Source organism: Oryctolagus cuniculus, chromosome 15, assembly GCF_051225735.1.
Source record: "Oryctolagus cuniculus isolate XC-2025 breed Fujian yellow rabbit chromosome 15, ASM5122573v1, whole genome shotgun sequence".
NCBI lineage: Eukaryota > Metazoa > Chordata > Mammalia > Lagomorpha > Leporidae > Oryctolagus > Oryctolagus cuniculus.
In genome coordinates this window covers 81,164,768-81,182,648 of record NC_142881.1, presented here as the reverse complement: position 1 = coordinate 81,182,648, position 17,881 = coordinate 81,164,768, and the positions used below count along the sequence as shown (strand labels likewise).

The 17,881-nt window shown below is 50.6% G+C and overlaps 1 long non-coding RNA gene across 8 annotated transcripts in view; it reads right to left on the bottom strand.

The window, feature by feature from the left end:
• Positions 1-17,881, bottom strand: part of LOC149122106 (uncharacterized) — a 159,225-nt gene that overhangs the window by 13,074 nt on the left and 128,270 nt on the right. For 6 of the 8 annotated variants that reach the window (XR_016221095.1, XR_016221093.1, XR_016221090.1 and 3 more), the window contains 2 exons: positions 2,574-10,212; positions 1,604-1,722 (listed from right to left, as the gene is read on the bottom strand). This is a non-coding gene — a long non-coding RNA (uncharacterized LOC149122106). Of the gene's footprint in view, positions 1-1,603; positions 1,723-2,573; positions 10,213-10,682; positions 11,402-17,881 lie in introns of all 8 variants that reach the window. The other 2 variants (XR_016221088.1, XR_016221089.1) reach the window with 2 other exon arrangements.

The window sequence follows — 17,881 nt, the reverse complement described above, 5'->3', positions numbered from 1 at the left end:
GGGCAGTCTCCCTCAGAATACTTCCTTAGAAGCCAGGGCCGGCAGAGGGCCCAATACCAAGCCATACCCCTCACTTCCCATCACACAAAGGTCCTGTGCCTTGTCTTTGACAAATGACCCTTAGGTCCGTACTGGCCTTACTGCTTTACATCTCTCTACCGAGACTTCCACCCAGTGAGCCACACACCTGCAGAAGGAGCATCCATTCTATGGTGACCCCTCCACACCTCAAGTGACCAGATGGCCCTTAGGCACCCAGTGTGACTGCAGTCAGCCCAGCAGTCAACTAAGGCACACTGCCCTGGGCTGTCAGCTGTACCCCCCTTCCCCTGATGCTCCCCTGCCTGTTAGAGCCTCCCCTGACCCTCCGTGTTCAGAAAGACCCCACCCCAAGCCTTTGGCTCTCCAGCTTTCTTGGGAATACACCCTGAATGAGGGCTGGGGGGTTGCTATTACTCAGATTTCTACACACCAGACTCCCCAAAACTGGAGCGATTCCAGCACCACCTGAGAGATATCATGCATCGCGTGCTCCTCTCCCTGGAGAAACACCTGGTAAGTAAACATCTCCTTTCTCCTCTCGGGGCTCTGCGTTCAGGCAGGGGAGGACAGAGAGGGGTCCTGACTGCTTCCTGGGCCAGGGGAAGCTACGTCCTCACCAAGGCTTTTCTTCGTTACTGGAGACTGCGGCAGCTTGGGTGCTGGTTTGATTTCCTGCACTTGGTCCCCCAGAGTTTGCGTAGATTGAAGGGAAACGCTGTCCCCAGGGCAGAGTGGACTGAGGGACCTGTGTCCCTTCAGGAATCTGCATGGCTGGGAGAGGGGATGTACCTGCTGCTGGGCTTCCTGCACCCAGGGGCTCTGCCACAGGGCACAGATTAGAGGGAGTCAGGCCTGGGCCCTGGGCCCTGGGCCCTGAGTCCCCTCTGCCTCTTCTTAGGAGAAGGAGGGTGTGTACCTGGAGGACTACACCGTGCACTGGTGCATCCAGGGCTTCCTGGATGGGGTAAGTGCCCCGGGGACCCCTTGCCCAGGGAAGCTCCTGCCCCAGTACCTGGCTCTGTTGACCTGGTGGCCTCTGACTCTGAGCTCCCCCAGCCCCAACAGACACAGGAGGGAGCCTGCTGTGCAGACCAGGCAGGCCCTGTCCTGCTGAGGGTGGTCCAAGCTGAGGCTGAGCCTCAGGGACAGCAAGGAGGGGACAGGTCCCACCAGGACCCATCCTGAGAGCCTGGCAAAGGCCAGAGCCCTGCAGTGAGAGGCAGGAGATTCATGGACCCCCAGTGGCAGAGGCTGGTGTCAGCACAGCCCAAGGGCTGACCCATCCCCCAGGTCCCTGGTGTGTCTGGCATCTCCAGTGTGGCTTTCAAAGTGTGCAGAGCAGTCTGGGTGGCTCCGGGGTCCTGGATAGGTCTTGGTGCTCTTTCTCTCTGGGCTTCTAGGGCACAGCTAGGATGCCCTGTAACACTGCACACTCACCCACTGTGGGCCCTGCTGAGGCCCTGACACACGGGGTCCTCCAATGCCTCTGTCCCCAGTTGCCGTTCCCCCTGGCACTTAGGATGTGGGACATCTACATCCTTGAGGGCACGCACGTACTCACCATCATGGCATACACTGTCCTCAAGGTCCATCGAAGTAAGTCCTCAGGGCCATCAGAGGCCATGGTGCTGGGGATGGAGGACTTGGGGGGGTCTCATACTTGGCCTGGGTGAGCAGAACCTGGGGGAGGGACGAGTTTTCTGAGTTCTTGGTCAGCTTAGGGGGCATTGCAAATCCCATTTCATTTCCAACCCCAAAAACTCCAAAGTCCACTGGGAGAAGTGGCCAAGGTCATTGCCCAGGAAAAGTGGCCCCTGATCAGTCTCCTCTAGGGCTTGACACTCATGGGTGTCCAAGGGGGTCTGCAGACCATGTCTGGTGCAGGGACAGGGATGGAGCAGCCACCATGGCTGCACCATCCCTATGACGCCTCCCAGCCTGACACCCACCACCATGTCCAGAGCCCGTGTTGAAGATGCCCCGGGACCACATCCAGGAGTTCCTGCATGTGTTCCTTTCCCAGTGCCTGGCTCTCTTGACCTGGTGTCCTGTGACTCTGAGCAGGGCTGAGCTTCCCCAGGCCCAGCAGACACAAGAGGGAGCCTGCTGTGCAGACCAGGCAGGCCCTGTCCTGCTGGGGGTGGTCCAAGCTGAGGCTGAGCCTCAGGGCCAGCAAGTGGGGGACAGGGCCAGGGTCAGGGTTTGGAGCAGGAACAAGGATTGGAGCAGCCATGGTGGCTGCACCATCCCTAGGGCTCCACCTAGCCTGATGCCCGCCCCCATGTCTAGAGCGCCTGCTGAAGATGTCCAGGGACCACATCCGGGAGTTCCTGCAGGTGACCCTGAAGCAGGCCTGGTCACTGAGCGAGGATGCGGTCATCAGGCAGCTGCAGGCCTCCATGCGTGAGCTGGGGAAGCTCCAGTGCCTCCTGCCTCCCGAAGGTGAGTCCAGCACACGGCCCCGTCCCATGCTCCCTTGGGGGAGTCAGTAGTGGGAGTGCCAGCCCTGGCAGCCCTGCCCAGGGTCTCACCTCTTCCTAGTCCTCCTTGACCTCCCCAGGCTCAGCAGTTCTGCTTTCAGGAGCTTCTGACAGCATGGCCTGGTGGGGCCTCGGGCAGCTTCCCTGGATCCTCCTGCGGGATGGTCCAGCTGGCACTGGATCTCCTTCAGCCATCTGAGGACCCCTGGAAGGCCCAGGTGCCCTGAGCCCAGTTGTGGGGGCTGAGTCCACTCCTGTGAGCAGGGTGGGTGCAGAGGCAGGCGCTGGGGGCCCCCACGGCAGAACCCAAGTGCAGCTGAGTGTGGGCTCTGCAGTCCTAGCCTTGGGCCAACAGAAGTCAGTGGGATCCGGAGCAGCACTGGCCTCTGGGCTCTGGTGGGCAGGGGTCCCCGTACTCGTCCCTGCTGCTGCTGCTGCCATCAAGGACCTGAGCGCCTGGGTCCCCATGAAGAGCAGAGATGGGTCTGTCCCAGCTCTAGAGGCTGGCAGTGGGGGCCCAGGTGCAGGTTGTTCAGGCACTGGGGAGGCCCCACTGTGCTTCTAGGTACTGCCTACCCTGGTGCTCATGGGACAGAAGCAGTGACAGCCCAATCTCACCAGGAAAGGCACAGTGGCCCAGGGGCAGATAACACAGGGCACTCCTGCCACCTCTTTAGAAACTGCATTCCCTGTCCCTGAGGGCCTGAACCAGACTCCATGTCTGCCCCACAGCCCAGCTCTCACCCCCATCATCTTAGGCTCAGTTCCCTTCCTACAATTCAGGAGGGACTCAGATGCGGGTAACTCAGCCAATGCACTGTTAGGGCCCAGGATTTCAGGTGGGGTAGGTGATGGGGTCCTGAGTTGGTGCCAGCGGTCCCCAGAGATGAGAGAGTGAGGAGGGGGGCTCAAGGAGTGTCCAGCATGTGGGGCCTTGCAGGAAGAACCAGAAGTGTCCCCGTCATTCCCATGGCCCAGGCTGCAAGCACTTTTCCTTTTGTGGCCAGAAGGCTGGAGGTGTCCTGAGCGTCACACCAAGTGATGGGGACCCCAAGGGTCACGTCAGGGCAGGCACCCTGCAGGCCAGATGGTGGCCATACAGAAGCAAAACCCATCTGTTCTTCCAGCAAAACCAATGGAAGATGGCAGCCCGGCCCTGTAGGTGCCACCTGGCTCTCAGGAGCACGCTCCCCCATCAGTGTCCCTCAAGCGCAAGACCATCATTGAGGAGAGCAAAGGGTGCCACCCCGCTGCTGCAACTCCCCAGGAGCCAGCATGGGCTTCAGCTTCTGTCCCCGAGGGGACCAGTCCTCTCGGATCTGCCGTTCAGCCCGACTTCAAGCAACACGCCAAGGAGGAGAAGGGCAGTCATGGCAAGAGCAGCACCCAGCCCCATGTCCCAGGCTCCTCCATGGGGGCCTCAGGGTCAGGGGGCACCACCAGCCTCTCGGGCCCACAGTGCTCCTGGGTAGATGAGCTAGGCCCCCTCCAGCGCTGGACTTCCCTGACCAAACTCAACGTGACCTTCAAAGATGATGACTCCGACTCTGACGACGAGGAGTACTACAGCGGCCTGGAGGAGAAGTAAGAGGAAGAGGAGGAGGAGGAAGAGGAGAAAGACCAGGCTGCTGAGTGCCCTGCATCTCCCTGGCCAAAGCTGCTGCGAAACCTGTGATTCCTCCTGCTGGTGACGATTTTTGAAGAGCATGATGAGGGAGGCCGTTAAAGAGGGTGCCTCCCCGGAGCCCTCATCCCCAGCCTTGTCTGTGAAGCCCTCAGAGTCTCTGCGTGGCCCGGGCCTCTTGGCCCCACAGAGCTTGCATAGCAGGGGAGACCTGTCCCAATGGGGGGGCCTCCCACATCTCAGCCCGCCTGTCAAAGGCGCTGATTTCTGGCCCCTGGAGCTGGGTGGCCAGCAGGATCTCAGGGCCCTTCCCCCACCTGCCTCAGAGCCCCTGGATCCCGGGCCCATGCAGGCTGTGCCAGCCCTGGGAGCAGGGCTGAAGACGCCTACCCTGCTTGGGAGCCCCATGCACTCTGGGGACACTCACGGGCTGGAGCCTGCAGGAGCCAGCTCTGCACTGGGAGACCAGGCCTGTGTGCCCTCCCTGGCTCGAGGCCTCCTTGCTGCCCATTCCATGGAGGAGCTGGATGTGTGTGGGCACCTGGAGGGGAAGAAGAGCCCACCAGGTGTCCAGCTCAGACGGGCCAGAAGCCTAGCCTGTCTGAGCACAGCAGCCTCCCCCATGGACAAGGCTCCTCTCTGGAGCTCCTCTCCACCTCCCTGAACAGCCTCACCCTAGCTCAACTCGGCCAGAATCTAGCTTCTCTATGCCCAGTGGACTCCCTGATTGACAAGGTTCCTCTCTGGAGCTCCTCTCCCACTCCCTGAGTGGCCTCACCCTAGCCTATCTCAGCCAAGGATCCAACCCACTGCCACAGTTGCTATGGGCACCCTCAGAGCAGGAGATGAGATAGGACACAGACCCAGGCTCCTGTGGGCTGCCACATACCCCTCTGGCCTTTGTGAGGGAACCCGGGAACTTCTGCCCCCTTGTTGATTGTATACTAAATTGTTTATTTCAGAATGTATTTGATTTTGTGACCCCTGGAGCCGAGCTGCCACACAGGGTCCCTGCAAGAGGCTGGAGGTGCCACAGCCTCCAGATGCAGGCAGAGACCTGGCTCAGGGTGCTCCATCAGTTCCTGAGATTGACCTGTGCCCAGCGTGGACCAGGAGAGCACTGGAGGAGCAGCAATGGCTGGGTACATGTGGCCTTTGGGACAGTTCAGGAGTGTGGGCCCAATCAAGGGACCAGGCCCATGATCACCTCTGTGCACTGTCCTGGGTGTGTGGGCACCAGGTTCCCACTCTTCTTCCCTCTTTGCTTCCATCCTCTCTGCCCCTTCTCACAATCCAGCATCTCATGGCCTGAGCCCGTGAGAGGACCCCCAGGGCACTTCTGACCACAGACCAGGATGCCAGTGGGTGGAGGCAGCCCCAGAATGTCCAGGTTGTCCTGGTGGCACACCTGGCTGGCCAGATGCCCACATGCCCTCTGGCAGCTCAGGCCTCCTGGGCTGCTGTCACAGTGGGTTCAGCTTCTCCAGGTCATGCTGTCACTAGGGGTCATTAGCATGGAGAATGTGTCCCCTGACGTTGGGAGAAGAGACTCCTGGCTCAGAGGCTCCTGGCCTGGAGGCTCCACAGGGAAGGAGTCTGGAACCCTACCTTGGGCAGAGAGAGCATCCCAGTTCTCCAAGGGTCCCTGACACTTGTAGCCTCTTCCTCAACCCACACGACCTCCAAAAGGCGACTAGGCCCTGTTCATCAGAAGCCACCTGGGTCATCCCAATGGGGCAGGTTAGGCCATAGCCATTTTCCCCTGGGTCTGGAAGGCCCAGGATTCTCTAGCTGTTGAGTCTGGTTTGGAGTGACCACTCTACTCCGTTCTTGAATGAGCCATGGCTGTGTCAGTGGCAGGACCCCAAGGGCTCAGAATCGCTGGTCCCCACAGGGTGCTTTTTGCAGAATCACGCTGAGGCCAGAAGCTGACAAGATAGAGGGTGACAAGTGGCTACTGTGCTGATGACTCATCTCTCCAGGCTGGAGAGCCACAGCCATGGGCCAGTCCTGAGCCTGCTCCTGTTCTCCAGTGCTCAGGGCTGGTCCTCTTGTTCCTGGGAACCATAAGGCCATATTTTGGAGTCTTCACCTGCTTCTTCTGCTCCTTATCTGGGGGAAGATGTGAGCCCGATGATGAGCTTGCAGGCAAGGTTGCTACAGGGCAGCCAAAGTGGATGGGAAGGCCCCTGTCCAGGTCAAGGCTGTCCTGTGCTCCCTGCTCTGCCCTGGCTTCCTGGGTGGACCACAGTGTACTCAGAGATGTGCAGGCAGTCCACCTGTCCAGGCGCATGCCCTAAACAGTGTTACTAATGGGAACGCACACCTAGAGACTTTCCTGGTGCCTATGGCCTCGAACCATCCACCCCTGGTCAGCCATGTGCAGGGTGACCCGCAGGCATCTGTCTCCATTGAAAGCCACCTGCCTTTGGACAGTCCTTTGCCCTCCCTGGAATGGAGATTTCACAAAGCTGGTGTTCTTTCTTAAGAAGACTTTCTCCATTGTATCACTTTGCTTTCTTGTCAAAAGTCTGTATTCGTGAAGGTCTCTTCCGGGGTTACCATTCTGACACTCACTAATCCCACATTGCCATGATTGGCTGTCTCATAAGTTAGTGAAGCTGTGACACGTCAGTCCTCCAGTGTGTTCATCTTCAATTATGGGCAGTGGGATCTTCAGGGTATCTTCATCCCCACATACATTTTAAAATCAGTTTGGTAACTGTAAAACATCTTGATAGGATTTTTTGAAGATTTATTTATTTCAAAGAGTTACACAGAGAAGAAGAGGAAGAGTGAGAGAGCAAGAGAGAGGTCTTCCATCTGCTGACTCACTCCCCAATTGGCCACAACAGCTGGAACTGTGCTGATCTGAAGCCAGGAGCCCTGACCTTCATCTGATTCTCCCATACGGATGGTAGGGGCCCAAGCACTTGGGCCACCATCTACTGCTTCCCAGGCCAGAGTAGAGAGCTAGATTGGAAGAGGAGCAGCCAGGACTCAAAGCAACGTCTATATGGAATGTCAGCACCTGCTACACCACAGTGCTGGCCACATTGATAGGATTTTGATTAAGACTGTGTTGGTCTATTCAGTGAAGAAATACAGATATCTGGGCTAGATTGAGTCTTCCAATCCATGACCATAGAATGTGTCTCCAAATGTTTAGTTCTTCCTTGAGACTTTTTTAGGAGCTTTGTGGTGATCCACATAGAGATTTTGCATATTTTGTTGGAAGTATACCCAGATGTTTCATTTGTTTTGCTACAGAACACTTTTTTTTTAAAATTTCCATGCATAGTTTTCTCATTAGATTCATTTTCCAAGAGCCCTCATATGTTAGTGTAGTTCTTTTCTTACATGCTGCTCTACACATCTCTAGTTCTGACTTGGTCTTGCTCATGCACTTGCTCATCTTTTTCTCGACACACACACACACACACACACACACACACATCCTCTTTCCTTCCTCTAGATTCACCATGGTGCCTCCCTGCATCGTAAGTAAAACAAAACAAAAGTGTCCTAGAAGGCTCTGGTATGCTTCCTAGGACACTACCCCAGTACAAAGGAGGAGAGGTGTCTCATTACTGCAATGAGTGGCTTGCTTTGGGGTGAACACACAGGAGTTCCATATGGCCTCCACTGACAACAAGCCAGGTCTCTCTAAAGACAAGTGAAGATGAAAAATCTAAGTTCCCTATTGGGCCTTGACACCATCCCAAGGAGGGTGCTGCGGTTCTTCGTTTCTGAATCAAGAAGCTGGAAGTGTAGGCTCCACACTTGGCCTTGTCTTGTGATAGGGTGGGACTAACTAGGGTCTTTATGTGCAATCCAATGACTGTTGACTAAGTGATTTCTGTCTTGCTTGGCTGTACTTTTCTTGATTCTTTGACAAGAGAAAGCAGGCTTTGGTTATGGCTTATTTTGTCTACACTTGTTGGGACTTCTGAAATGCTGGCTTCTTGAGTTCTCAGTCTGAAATATGTAAGAACACAGAAAAGCCAGGAAATTCACCACTGTGTGATTTCTTGGGTGCTAAAGTCCCTAGTTGGTCTGCCTTCATTTCTATACCTTTCAGTATTCTTATCCTTGTTTTCTAAATAATAGCCAATTTTTTCAGTGATCATTAGTGGGAGCAATAGAGAAATACCTATTCCACATTCCAGAATCAGGAGCTCTAAAAAGATATTTTTAAACAAAACATGTACTACTTTATTACTTACTGAGGAGTTGACTCTACTTTTGCTTGGGTAGGAGAAAATATGCATGATATAGCTTCAGATACAAGTTATGGTATCTCCCCAGCATGCAGTCCATCAGAGGAACTGGCCTTTAAGAGACTGCTCACTCTAGTGACAAAGTTGGATGGTTCCATTTCAGTGTTAGCAAAGCTGACTTTAAAAAAATCTTATATCAATGATTCATGAACCCTCATTTTAACTATCCGACCTCCCCACAAATGCTCCCAGGGTTGTCTTGAGATGAATTGGCTTAGTGGCTCTTGTCCCTACAGTGAATACCTAGGCTGTGACAGTCTTCTGCATTAATCTACCTGCCCCACCACCACCGCACACACACCTCTGAACAACCCTTCCTCTCTGAGGACTGCACACATCTCTCCTATAATGTTCTCATTTTCTAAAAGAACACATTGGAGCATTTTGATCTTAGTTCCTTCATGAACTCACTTCCATGATACCTGACATTTTCACAGGAAACTGGTCCCAGTCCCCAGGGAAAAGAAAGCTTGCTTGGTAGGAGACTGCAATGACCTTGCTGCCTGCTTCTCCATTCCCTTAACTCTTTGCTTCTGATGTTTCAAACTCCAGTGAATGATGAGTCAGCCACAGTTACATACATATTAACTTGGGTAACCCTACAGCAGAAATAGCACCAAAATGAGTTACTAATTCTGGTGAGTCAATAAGTAGAAAGAAAGGTAGGGAGTGGAGTGGGTGGATGTGAGGGCAGATGCTTAAATGGAAGACTGTGGCTGCAGGTGACTCTTGGAGAATTCTAGAAAGGTGACCTGATGAACAGAGAAATTGCTTCAATTTATGTTAGAGGACATTTCATTTCTAAACCAACATGCTTGCACAAAGTGACTTTCCATCTTGACATGAGCACAGACAATATTTGGAAAGGCAGATTTCAGGGAAATGTGATTTAATTGTTCATCAGATTAGGCCAGCCTCCAAAATGTCATTTGCTGCTCTCTTCTGCCAACTGGACCTAGTTTCACACTAAGAGGACTTTAATATCAGGGCCCAGGAAGATTGGCACCTCCCGAGATCTAAAGTGGCTCAAAGGGGATTTTCTCCTTGACACTTGAACTTCATCAGTTAACCTGCCTCTCTGTAGTTCTCCAACACAGGCATCACATGATGTATTTATTTTCCTGCTTCTTGCACCCTCAGCCTCAGAGAAAATCAACCAAATAAACAAAGAGTTGAGCTGCATTTTAACAGCATTTCCAGAGAGATCTTTCAAAGTTTATTTGATACTGGCTGTGTTTATAACATCACCTGTTATTTTCTTTCTCCTGTTTAGTTCCCTGGTAGCCTTAGATTTAAATATCAGGCGAGGGACTTAACATCTACCTCTGTTCCTCATGTATAAATCACAGCCACAAAACCCTTCATCCTTCTGTTCACCCCACCTTGTAATGAGCTAAGAATGGGAAGGAGATGCAGCCTTCAGAGCCTGTCACGCTGTGACACATGAGCAGAAAATGCCATCTAGAGAGAGGCTGGGTTCTGTTCACAATAAACATTAATACAAAAGGAATACAAAGCCACAGTCTCGTGTCCTGTCTGCAAAGCGTGCCTTTGTTTAATGTGTCTTTTCCTGAGCAAAGCAAGCTAGGACATTTAAAGTCAAGTTCATGCAAATGTTTAAGCAATGTGGCTAGGGGTCCGTGTCATGGAGACATTGACCAAGCTGTTGTCACCAAGTATTCCCCAGGCACTGCGGCAGCAGATGTGACTTTGGGCTTCTGCAAAGAGCAATTCAGATGCGTCTTCCTCCATTGGAAAGCACAGAATCCAAGACTAAGTCATAGTGCTGGCATTAAAATAAAATAAAATAAAATTCAAACACATTATACATAAACAGAAGACTGTACTTAGGTAGAAAATGTCCAAGCCCCAAACATGCTTTGAGTAGAGTCAATAAAAATCTCACAGAGCATGCAAAATAAGGGGTCTTCATAAAAATTAAGTAGAAGGGGCTTGAACAGAATTTGTAGACATAAAAATCAGGTTAGGTTTTCATGCTTGTCTTGATCAGTTCAGGGAAAATTCATAGAGGGGTTATTATTTCTGGATTTGCTTTTAAACATTTTAATAACATGAAAGGCATGTTTAGGATAAGTTGCCATTTCAGATAAGCATTAAGTAAATTCACTGATGTGACTAGCCCGGGGTGGATTGTGGTTTAAGAGACATGGGGGATTAGGTGAAGATCTGACTGTGGATTGTAAACATGCTGGACTCAATAGAGACCCAGGAAACACAGCAAAAGTATTGGCAAACCTGCTTACGTGGTTCTCACGAGAGGTTTCTGAGAGACAGCTCACCTTGCACATGCCATTCAAAACCACCAAGTTTGACCAGAACCTATCCTAAATGGAAGGGACAGACAGGAAGCAAGTCCCTGGTGGATTGAGTTATTCCTGTTTTAACAGTCAAACCAGACTGGCTTAGAAGGCCAACAACAAGTTCTTGGACCCTGAAAATTTAGGGAGGAAGTGTTTGGACAACACTGAAATCATTCAGAATCAGTCATCCTCTGGAACAACATGGTAAAGTGAGAAAACTTGGAGTCTGAGGACCAGAGCGTAACCTCAGCTCTGTGGATTACCAGCTATGTATCCTTGGGAAAACCAATCTATGCCCAAGAATCTCAGTATCTAAACCCAGAAAATGTGGGACTTGTTCTATATTAGCATTTCCTAAACTGTGTTTCAAAAAATGTTCCTTGTGTAGTAGTAGATTGTACTCCAAGATGGCCATGGCACTTCCTTGTACCACTCTCAGTGACCTTCTGCAATGCGACTTCGGCCTCCCACCAAGAGGAACAGAAGTGTTCACATCCCTGGATTCCAGCCTGGCCTTGTGACTTGTTTTACCTGATATTATGCAACAGAAGTGCTGTTGTCCAACTTTCAGGAGTTAGGCCTTTGGCTGCCTAATGGTTCTGTTGTTGGCCCTACTGAAACACTGTCTTGAGCACACCTTTGTAAGAAAACCATCTGGAAACAAGAAATCATATGAGAGAGAAGTGGCACCCCAGACAGCACCAACTGCGACAGCATCTTCCACCTTCCAGCACAGGAAATACATGGGATTTTGAAATACACATCTTCACTGTTACCTGAAACCACTAAATGTGGGGGCAATCTGTTGTGTAGCATTAGATAACTCAAATGGTGCTCAGTAAACTATGCGGTTTTATTGTCAAGTAAGGTTGGGTGAAGACTGGCTAAACAATTGTAAATGAGTTTATCAAACTATGGAGTTGCATAGCTTTTAACATTCTAATGTGGACTTAAAACTCCAAAGCATGGGAAGGATTTGAATGTCATGTCTGCCAGACTTCTTTTGATCACAGGGTATTATTTTCCCTAGAAAACTGATGAATCATTGTGGATCACAATGTGGGAAATACTGATGTGTTAGAATTCCAAAGGCCCTGCCAGTCCTAGCATTCCAGAAGTCTGCAAATGGAGCAGAGTATTTTGGTCACTATTTCTTCTTGATTATCTTGATGACAAGCAAATTCACTCCATGGTTGGTTGCTATGAATTTCATTATTCACTTCCACTGAAAGTGTTTTTTACTCAAGTATAAGTAGTTTGCAGCACTTATTGTGTAGTATCAAATCTATACTTCCATTTCACACACATGTTCTTCTTTAATCTGCAGAGTTATGTGGACTGAATACTATTATGACCACTGAAATATTATGTCCATAGGCAAATGGATGAGGGAGAAGCTTGGCATCTGGACCCTGGATATATATCTGTGCAGATTCAGAAACACAGCTATGGAGAACCGACTCCAGAACCCATATCCTCAATAACTGCACTGCACTGGACACTGTTCTTCTCTTGCTCACAGAAAAGTGATGAGGTAATGTTGGCCAAGCCTGAATCCCAAGTCTTCCATCCTAGGAAAAGTTTCAGGTAGTCAAATGGGGAAAGGATCTTGGGTTAACCTTCAAGAGAGAATTAAAAGTGTACCAACATCTACCAAAGACCTATTTTAAACCACTTACTGTGATAGGATTTTTAAACCATTATTTATTTGAAAGGCATAGTGAAAGGGGGGGGGAGGGAGGGAGAGAGAGAGAGGGAGAAAGGGAGGGAGAAGGAGAGAGAGAATTGAGATTTTCCATTCATTGGTTCACTCTCCAAAGGTCCACAAGAGCTGAGCCTGGGACAGGCCAAATCAAGGAGCTAGGAATCCATCCAGGTCTCCCACATAGCTGGGAAGGATTCAAATCCTTGAATCATCAATTATCTCCCAGGCACATTAGCAGGAAGCTGGACTGGGAGCTGAAACAGGATTCCATCCCAGGCACTCTGATGGATGTAGGAGGCAGCTTAACCCATTGAGCCAAACACTGGCTCTGTGGCAGGATCTGAACACACCCCATGGTATCTGATGTTCAAGCAGCCATCTGGGGTAGGTAAGATCATCTCTATCTTATGACTGATGCTCAAAGGAAAATGGCTCCCAGGTAGAAGGAAAAGTCTGATACCAACATCAGTATATAATGTTTCCACTCTGTTTCTGCCTAATTCAGGCCATGATGTTGTTATTCAAATAATGGGTTTACAAAGATGGAATCCCCCCAAACAGCTGCATGCATAATATTTCACCAGCATGGAGGAACTCTGAAGTGTGTGGAAGATAAAAGGGCACACTCAGGAAGATGGAATTAGTGAAATAGGCTGGTCCAGCAGGAAAGGAAACCTGGTGGAACAACTGAACAGTGCATTAACAAAACCAGACTCAGAAAAGCCTCCTTTGGTGGGGGAGAGAGGAGTCTTGTTCCCTGAATCTAGTAAGCAAGGTAGAACCTGTGACAATCTCCCACCTTGTCTTGGTAAGACCAGGGAGAGTCAAGAGACTTTGAAGAAAAAAAACCCTTTGCAATAAGCCTCTAAAGGCTGCCTCTAACTTGATTTTGGACAGAGGACAGCTCCCCTGCTCAGTCCATATGTAGGACCCACAGGGGCACCTGGAAGTGTAACCTCTGCAAGAAGCCCACAGGGGCCGGCATAGCAGGTAAAGCTGCCACCTGCAGTGCTGACATCCCATATGGGTGCCGTTTCGAGTCCCAGCTGCTCCACTTCTGATCAAGCTCTCTGCTACGGCCTGGGAAAGCAGTAGAAGACGGTCCCAGTGCTTGGGCCATCTTAATTAGTAATGAGCTGAATAAATGCAGATATAATCACACAGCAGAATACTACATAGATGGCTAAAGTATTGAGGTTAGTTAGCATCGGGGCAAAGCACACAAATGAGGCTCAATATAAACAGAGTGGAGGGACCAGCAGAATTCCTTGTTGATCAGCAAGCTCTGGAAATTCTGTGTTCCTGGGGCCAGCGCTGTGGCATAGCGAGTGTTACAGTGCCAGCATCCCATATGGGTGCCAGTTTGAGACCCAGCTGCTCCACTTCTGATCCAGCTCTCTGCTATGGCCTGGGAAAGCAGCAGAAGACAGCCCAAGCCCTTGGACCCCCGCACCCATGTGGGAGACCCAGAGGAGGCTCCTGGCTCCTGGCTTTGGATTGGCCCAACTCTGGCCTTTGTGGCCATTTGGAGAGTGAACGAGTGGAGGGAAGATCTCTCTGTCTCTCTTTGCCTCTCTCTCTCACCTCTGCCTTTCTGTAACTCTTTCAAATAAATAAATAAATCTTAAAAAAAAAAAGCAAAGTGCACACTGTATCCTGGGTTTTTCCCTATGGTACGTAGGTCCTTCCTATGCTCTTTTGTCCAAGTGGGGAGTATATGGGGACTGGGATCAAGTAGGCAGACATCTAGATTCTGCCATTATCTTTCATCAAGTAATTATAATCCTACCTTCCACGTGAGGAAAAAGAAGGTTTTGAGAGATCACTAGCATGAAATTAGTGATGCCCTGGCTGCAGCCTGGGAAGTTGCTTGAGGAAAACAGACTGTAGGTTATCATTGCAGTCTCGAGATACCTACTGGGTCCTTCTGTGTGGGGACGCCACCATGAGTGCCCTGGGCAGGACGCACAATAAATCAGTGTTGCCCCTGCCCTCCAGGAGCTCCTGATCTAAGGAGAGAGACTCCTAGAGGGAAAAGAAAGCCAACTCTCAGAAGGGGCATAATAAAAGCTATTGCAGAGATTTATGAGCAGGAAAGACAATAAGTTCCTGGTCTCCTGGGAGGCATAGAAGAAAGTTTTATTGTGAAGGCTGCTCTCTGAAGGAAGGGCAATTTCAAGAAATGGCAATGTGTAGGCTTCCAAGCAGTGGGGACAATGTGAGCAATGGCAGCAAGGGCCTGAAGGACACACACAGGGTAAGTGAGTATTTGGGACTCACTGCCACAGAGGAGAGGAGCGTGGAGAGAAGCTGCGACTAGAGAGGAATTTCATCTGAAGACAACATAAGCCAATGACAGGGGGGCCAGTTCTCCAAGGCAGTCTTGGAGCGCATTCTCTGCTTGGCACAGGGACATCCCTGCAATGCCGGGAGGTCCAGCATGTCCCTGGACTAGGGTCTGTGGGGTCCTCCCTGGTGTCCACACACAGGAGGGGCAGAGCAGGCAGAGAACTAGAGCCTTGGGGTTCAGGCAGGCTCACAGCCCCTGTTTCTCATCATTTCTCAGTGTCTTTCCCTGATTTTTAGGTCTATGTGGCTACACCTGAGTGACAGACTCCAAGTCCTAGAGTGAGCCTTTCACAGCCCATGGTCCACCACAGCTGGGAAGTGGTGCTACAGCTCAGCCTATTGATTAGAGATGTAGAGCAGACTTGTTGGGGAGCTTGACAGGGTATAAAACAGCCAACTGCAAATCTGTGTTTTCTGGCTTACCGTGAGGAACCCAGAGGGGCACTGAGGCCATGGCTCTGGTAAAGCAGAGGGTCTGAGAGAGGGAGAGCCCCTGCCATGGGAGACTGTGCCACAAGGGATCCCAACCATCAAGCAGTGGCCAGCCAAGGTCATTGCCTACAAGGGGATGCTGAGCTCTGCCTCACAACAGTTCAGGGCCCGGCACCTGTAATCTGCCCCAGCCTGCTTCCATGGCAGAATGGAAAGTTCAAGTTGTGCTTCACATCTAAAAGATTAAAATGAATTTCTGGGAAGGCATGGCTGTCTGTTTAGAGACTCCTCACTGTGAACAGGTGAGCTAGATTCATTCCTAGTGGGCCTGTGGCAGACAGAAGGACCAGACACCCCAGGTTTGTGCCCTGGTATTGACTCCCTGCTCTGAATATTTGGCCAAGCCCCCTTGTCCTGTTGAGTTTCACTGCACTCCCCATCCTGCTGACCCAGCAGAACGGCAAGCCTGAGTCCATATTTCTCTGATGGAAGCAGACTTTGTGGGATCAAGTCTCCACCTCTTCTTGCCACCTTTCCCCACACTCTAGGGATCCTGCTATTATGCTCATAACAACTGCATCATGCTCTGCTCAACAACTACAACCCATGGCAGCACAGTGCCTCCTTGGTGTTTGTAGGCAATACAGTTTGAGCTGCAGTCAATTTCAGTGGGCTCTGGCTTGTCTTAGGTTTCACCCTGCTCTTGGCCCCATGAGATCCTGCACATTCTTCCACCCCTCAGTCGAGACGTTGGTAAGCAGTGTGACCTTGAGTAAGTCAACAAATTGCTGTCTCAAGTTCTTTGTCTGCAATGTGGAAACACATTACAACCCAATCAGAGCTGAGATGCCTGACATAATACTGCACCTAAAAGCAATGTTGTCCTTGAGGTTGGCATTTGGGCACAGTGGGTTAACCCAGGGTTAAACTGCTACTTGGGATGCCCATTTCACATATCAGAGGGCCTAAGATCAAGCCCCACTCTGATCCAGCTTCCTGCTAAGGTACACCCTAGAAAGCGGCAGGTGATAGCTTAAGTAACTGGACACCTGCAAACCAAGTAGGAGACCTGGATGGAGTGCCTGGTTCCTGGCTTTGGCTTGGCCCATCCCAGCCCTGGAGGTTGCATGTATTTGAGAAGTGAACCAGAGAATGGATAATCTTTCCACTACCCCACCCTTCCCCTTACTTTTATCCCCAACACTCTGCTTTTGAACAAAAACATTAAACATTATTTTAAATGCTGTCTCAGATAATAAAAAATGGAGAATGGCCCCTCTGATCAAAAGTTGTAGGTTACAGTGAAACCATAAGGACCACTTGTTTCTTCTCATGATTGATCTCCCTACAAAACATTTCACTTCACGGCTCTCAGCTGTGACCCACTTTTGAGACTGCTGTTCTAAGTGAGGAGCGACCCGAGGCAGCTTACCCAACCCTGGCTAGAGAAAGAAGGTTTGTTTACCACCAGGCTTTCCCCCTTCCTAGGGCTGTTTGTCCCTGGAGTGGAAAACTGCTAGAGGTAAGGATGAAAGCTGTGCTCCCAAACATAGCTGTCTGAATAATTTAGGCCACCAGGTGCCCCTCCCATGGATCCCCAGAACACTGGCCTCATCAGAGGACTTCCCCTACTGCCAAAGATTCTTTTGGAGCACATCCCCACAAAATTGCGGCCTCGAAGAGGGCAGGAAGCAAGTTATTCTCACCCAAGAGAGCATCTGGCACAGGGGAAGGACTCAAAGAGTGCTCACAGACACGGATGCCTGGCTGACTCAAAGAATCCAAGGGAGTTCATAGGCAAGAGACTCAAAAATAACTGGAGGGCAGAGTATCCAGAAATGCAGAAACAGTTTCTGCTCTCTTTGGGAAGTGCTGCTTGGAGTTCAGAGCAGGCAAGTTTTCTCACTATGTTATGCACAAGAAACAGACACCTTCTTCTTGCCCTATTACAGTGCTTCAGGGGCAACATGGGTCTGGCCCAAACATCTCCAGCTCCAGCTCTGACTCCACTTCCTTCCCTGGTGTGACCCTAAGATATTTTAACCTCAGTCTCATTCCTGTATTCCTGCAACCTTGTGGGGTGAGAATAATGAGTTGAGACTTCATGTGCCAGATGAGGACAGGGACAGACTACAAGTAGGACTAAGACAAGCACACTCGTTGTAGTCTTTCTCCATCTGCCTGTGTTAATTTTTAATAAGGCAAACAATGAATGCTTCTGCTTCCTTCCTAAAATATTTTGACTAGCGATTTCATGAGTGGGAAGGATTTAACCAGGCTGTCTTCAAAACAGTGAGCAAAGAAAACAAAGTGAAACATGCTAATTTCAAGAAGATTAAATTACAGCACGGTTGACATCAAGCAATTTGGGAAAATATTAAAAGTGTGGGAGAGGATGGGGAAAGAGCTTCCCACATGTGCCCCATTGAGCACACACCCTCCCACCTAGGATGTGGCTATTTGACAATCAGGGGTGCTGTTGTATCTTGCAGTATAAGCAGTGTTTCAACAACAGCTTTACACAAGTAGACCATGCAGGCCCCAAGTCACGGAGCCCTGGACACATCAGGTCTCAATCGCACCTCTTTCTTCACCTGCTAAGCTGAACAGAATTCCATCTTCCACAACTGTCTTCACACCCAATGAGT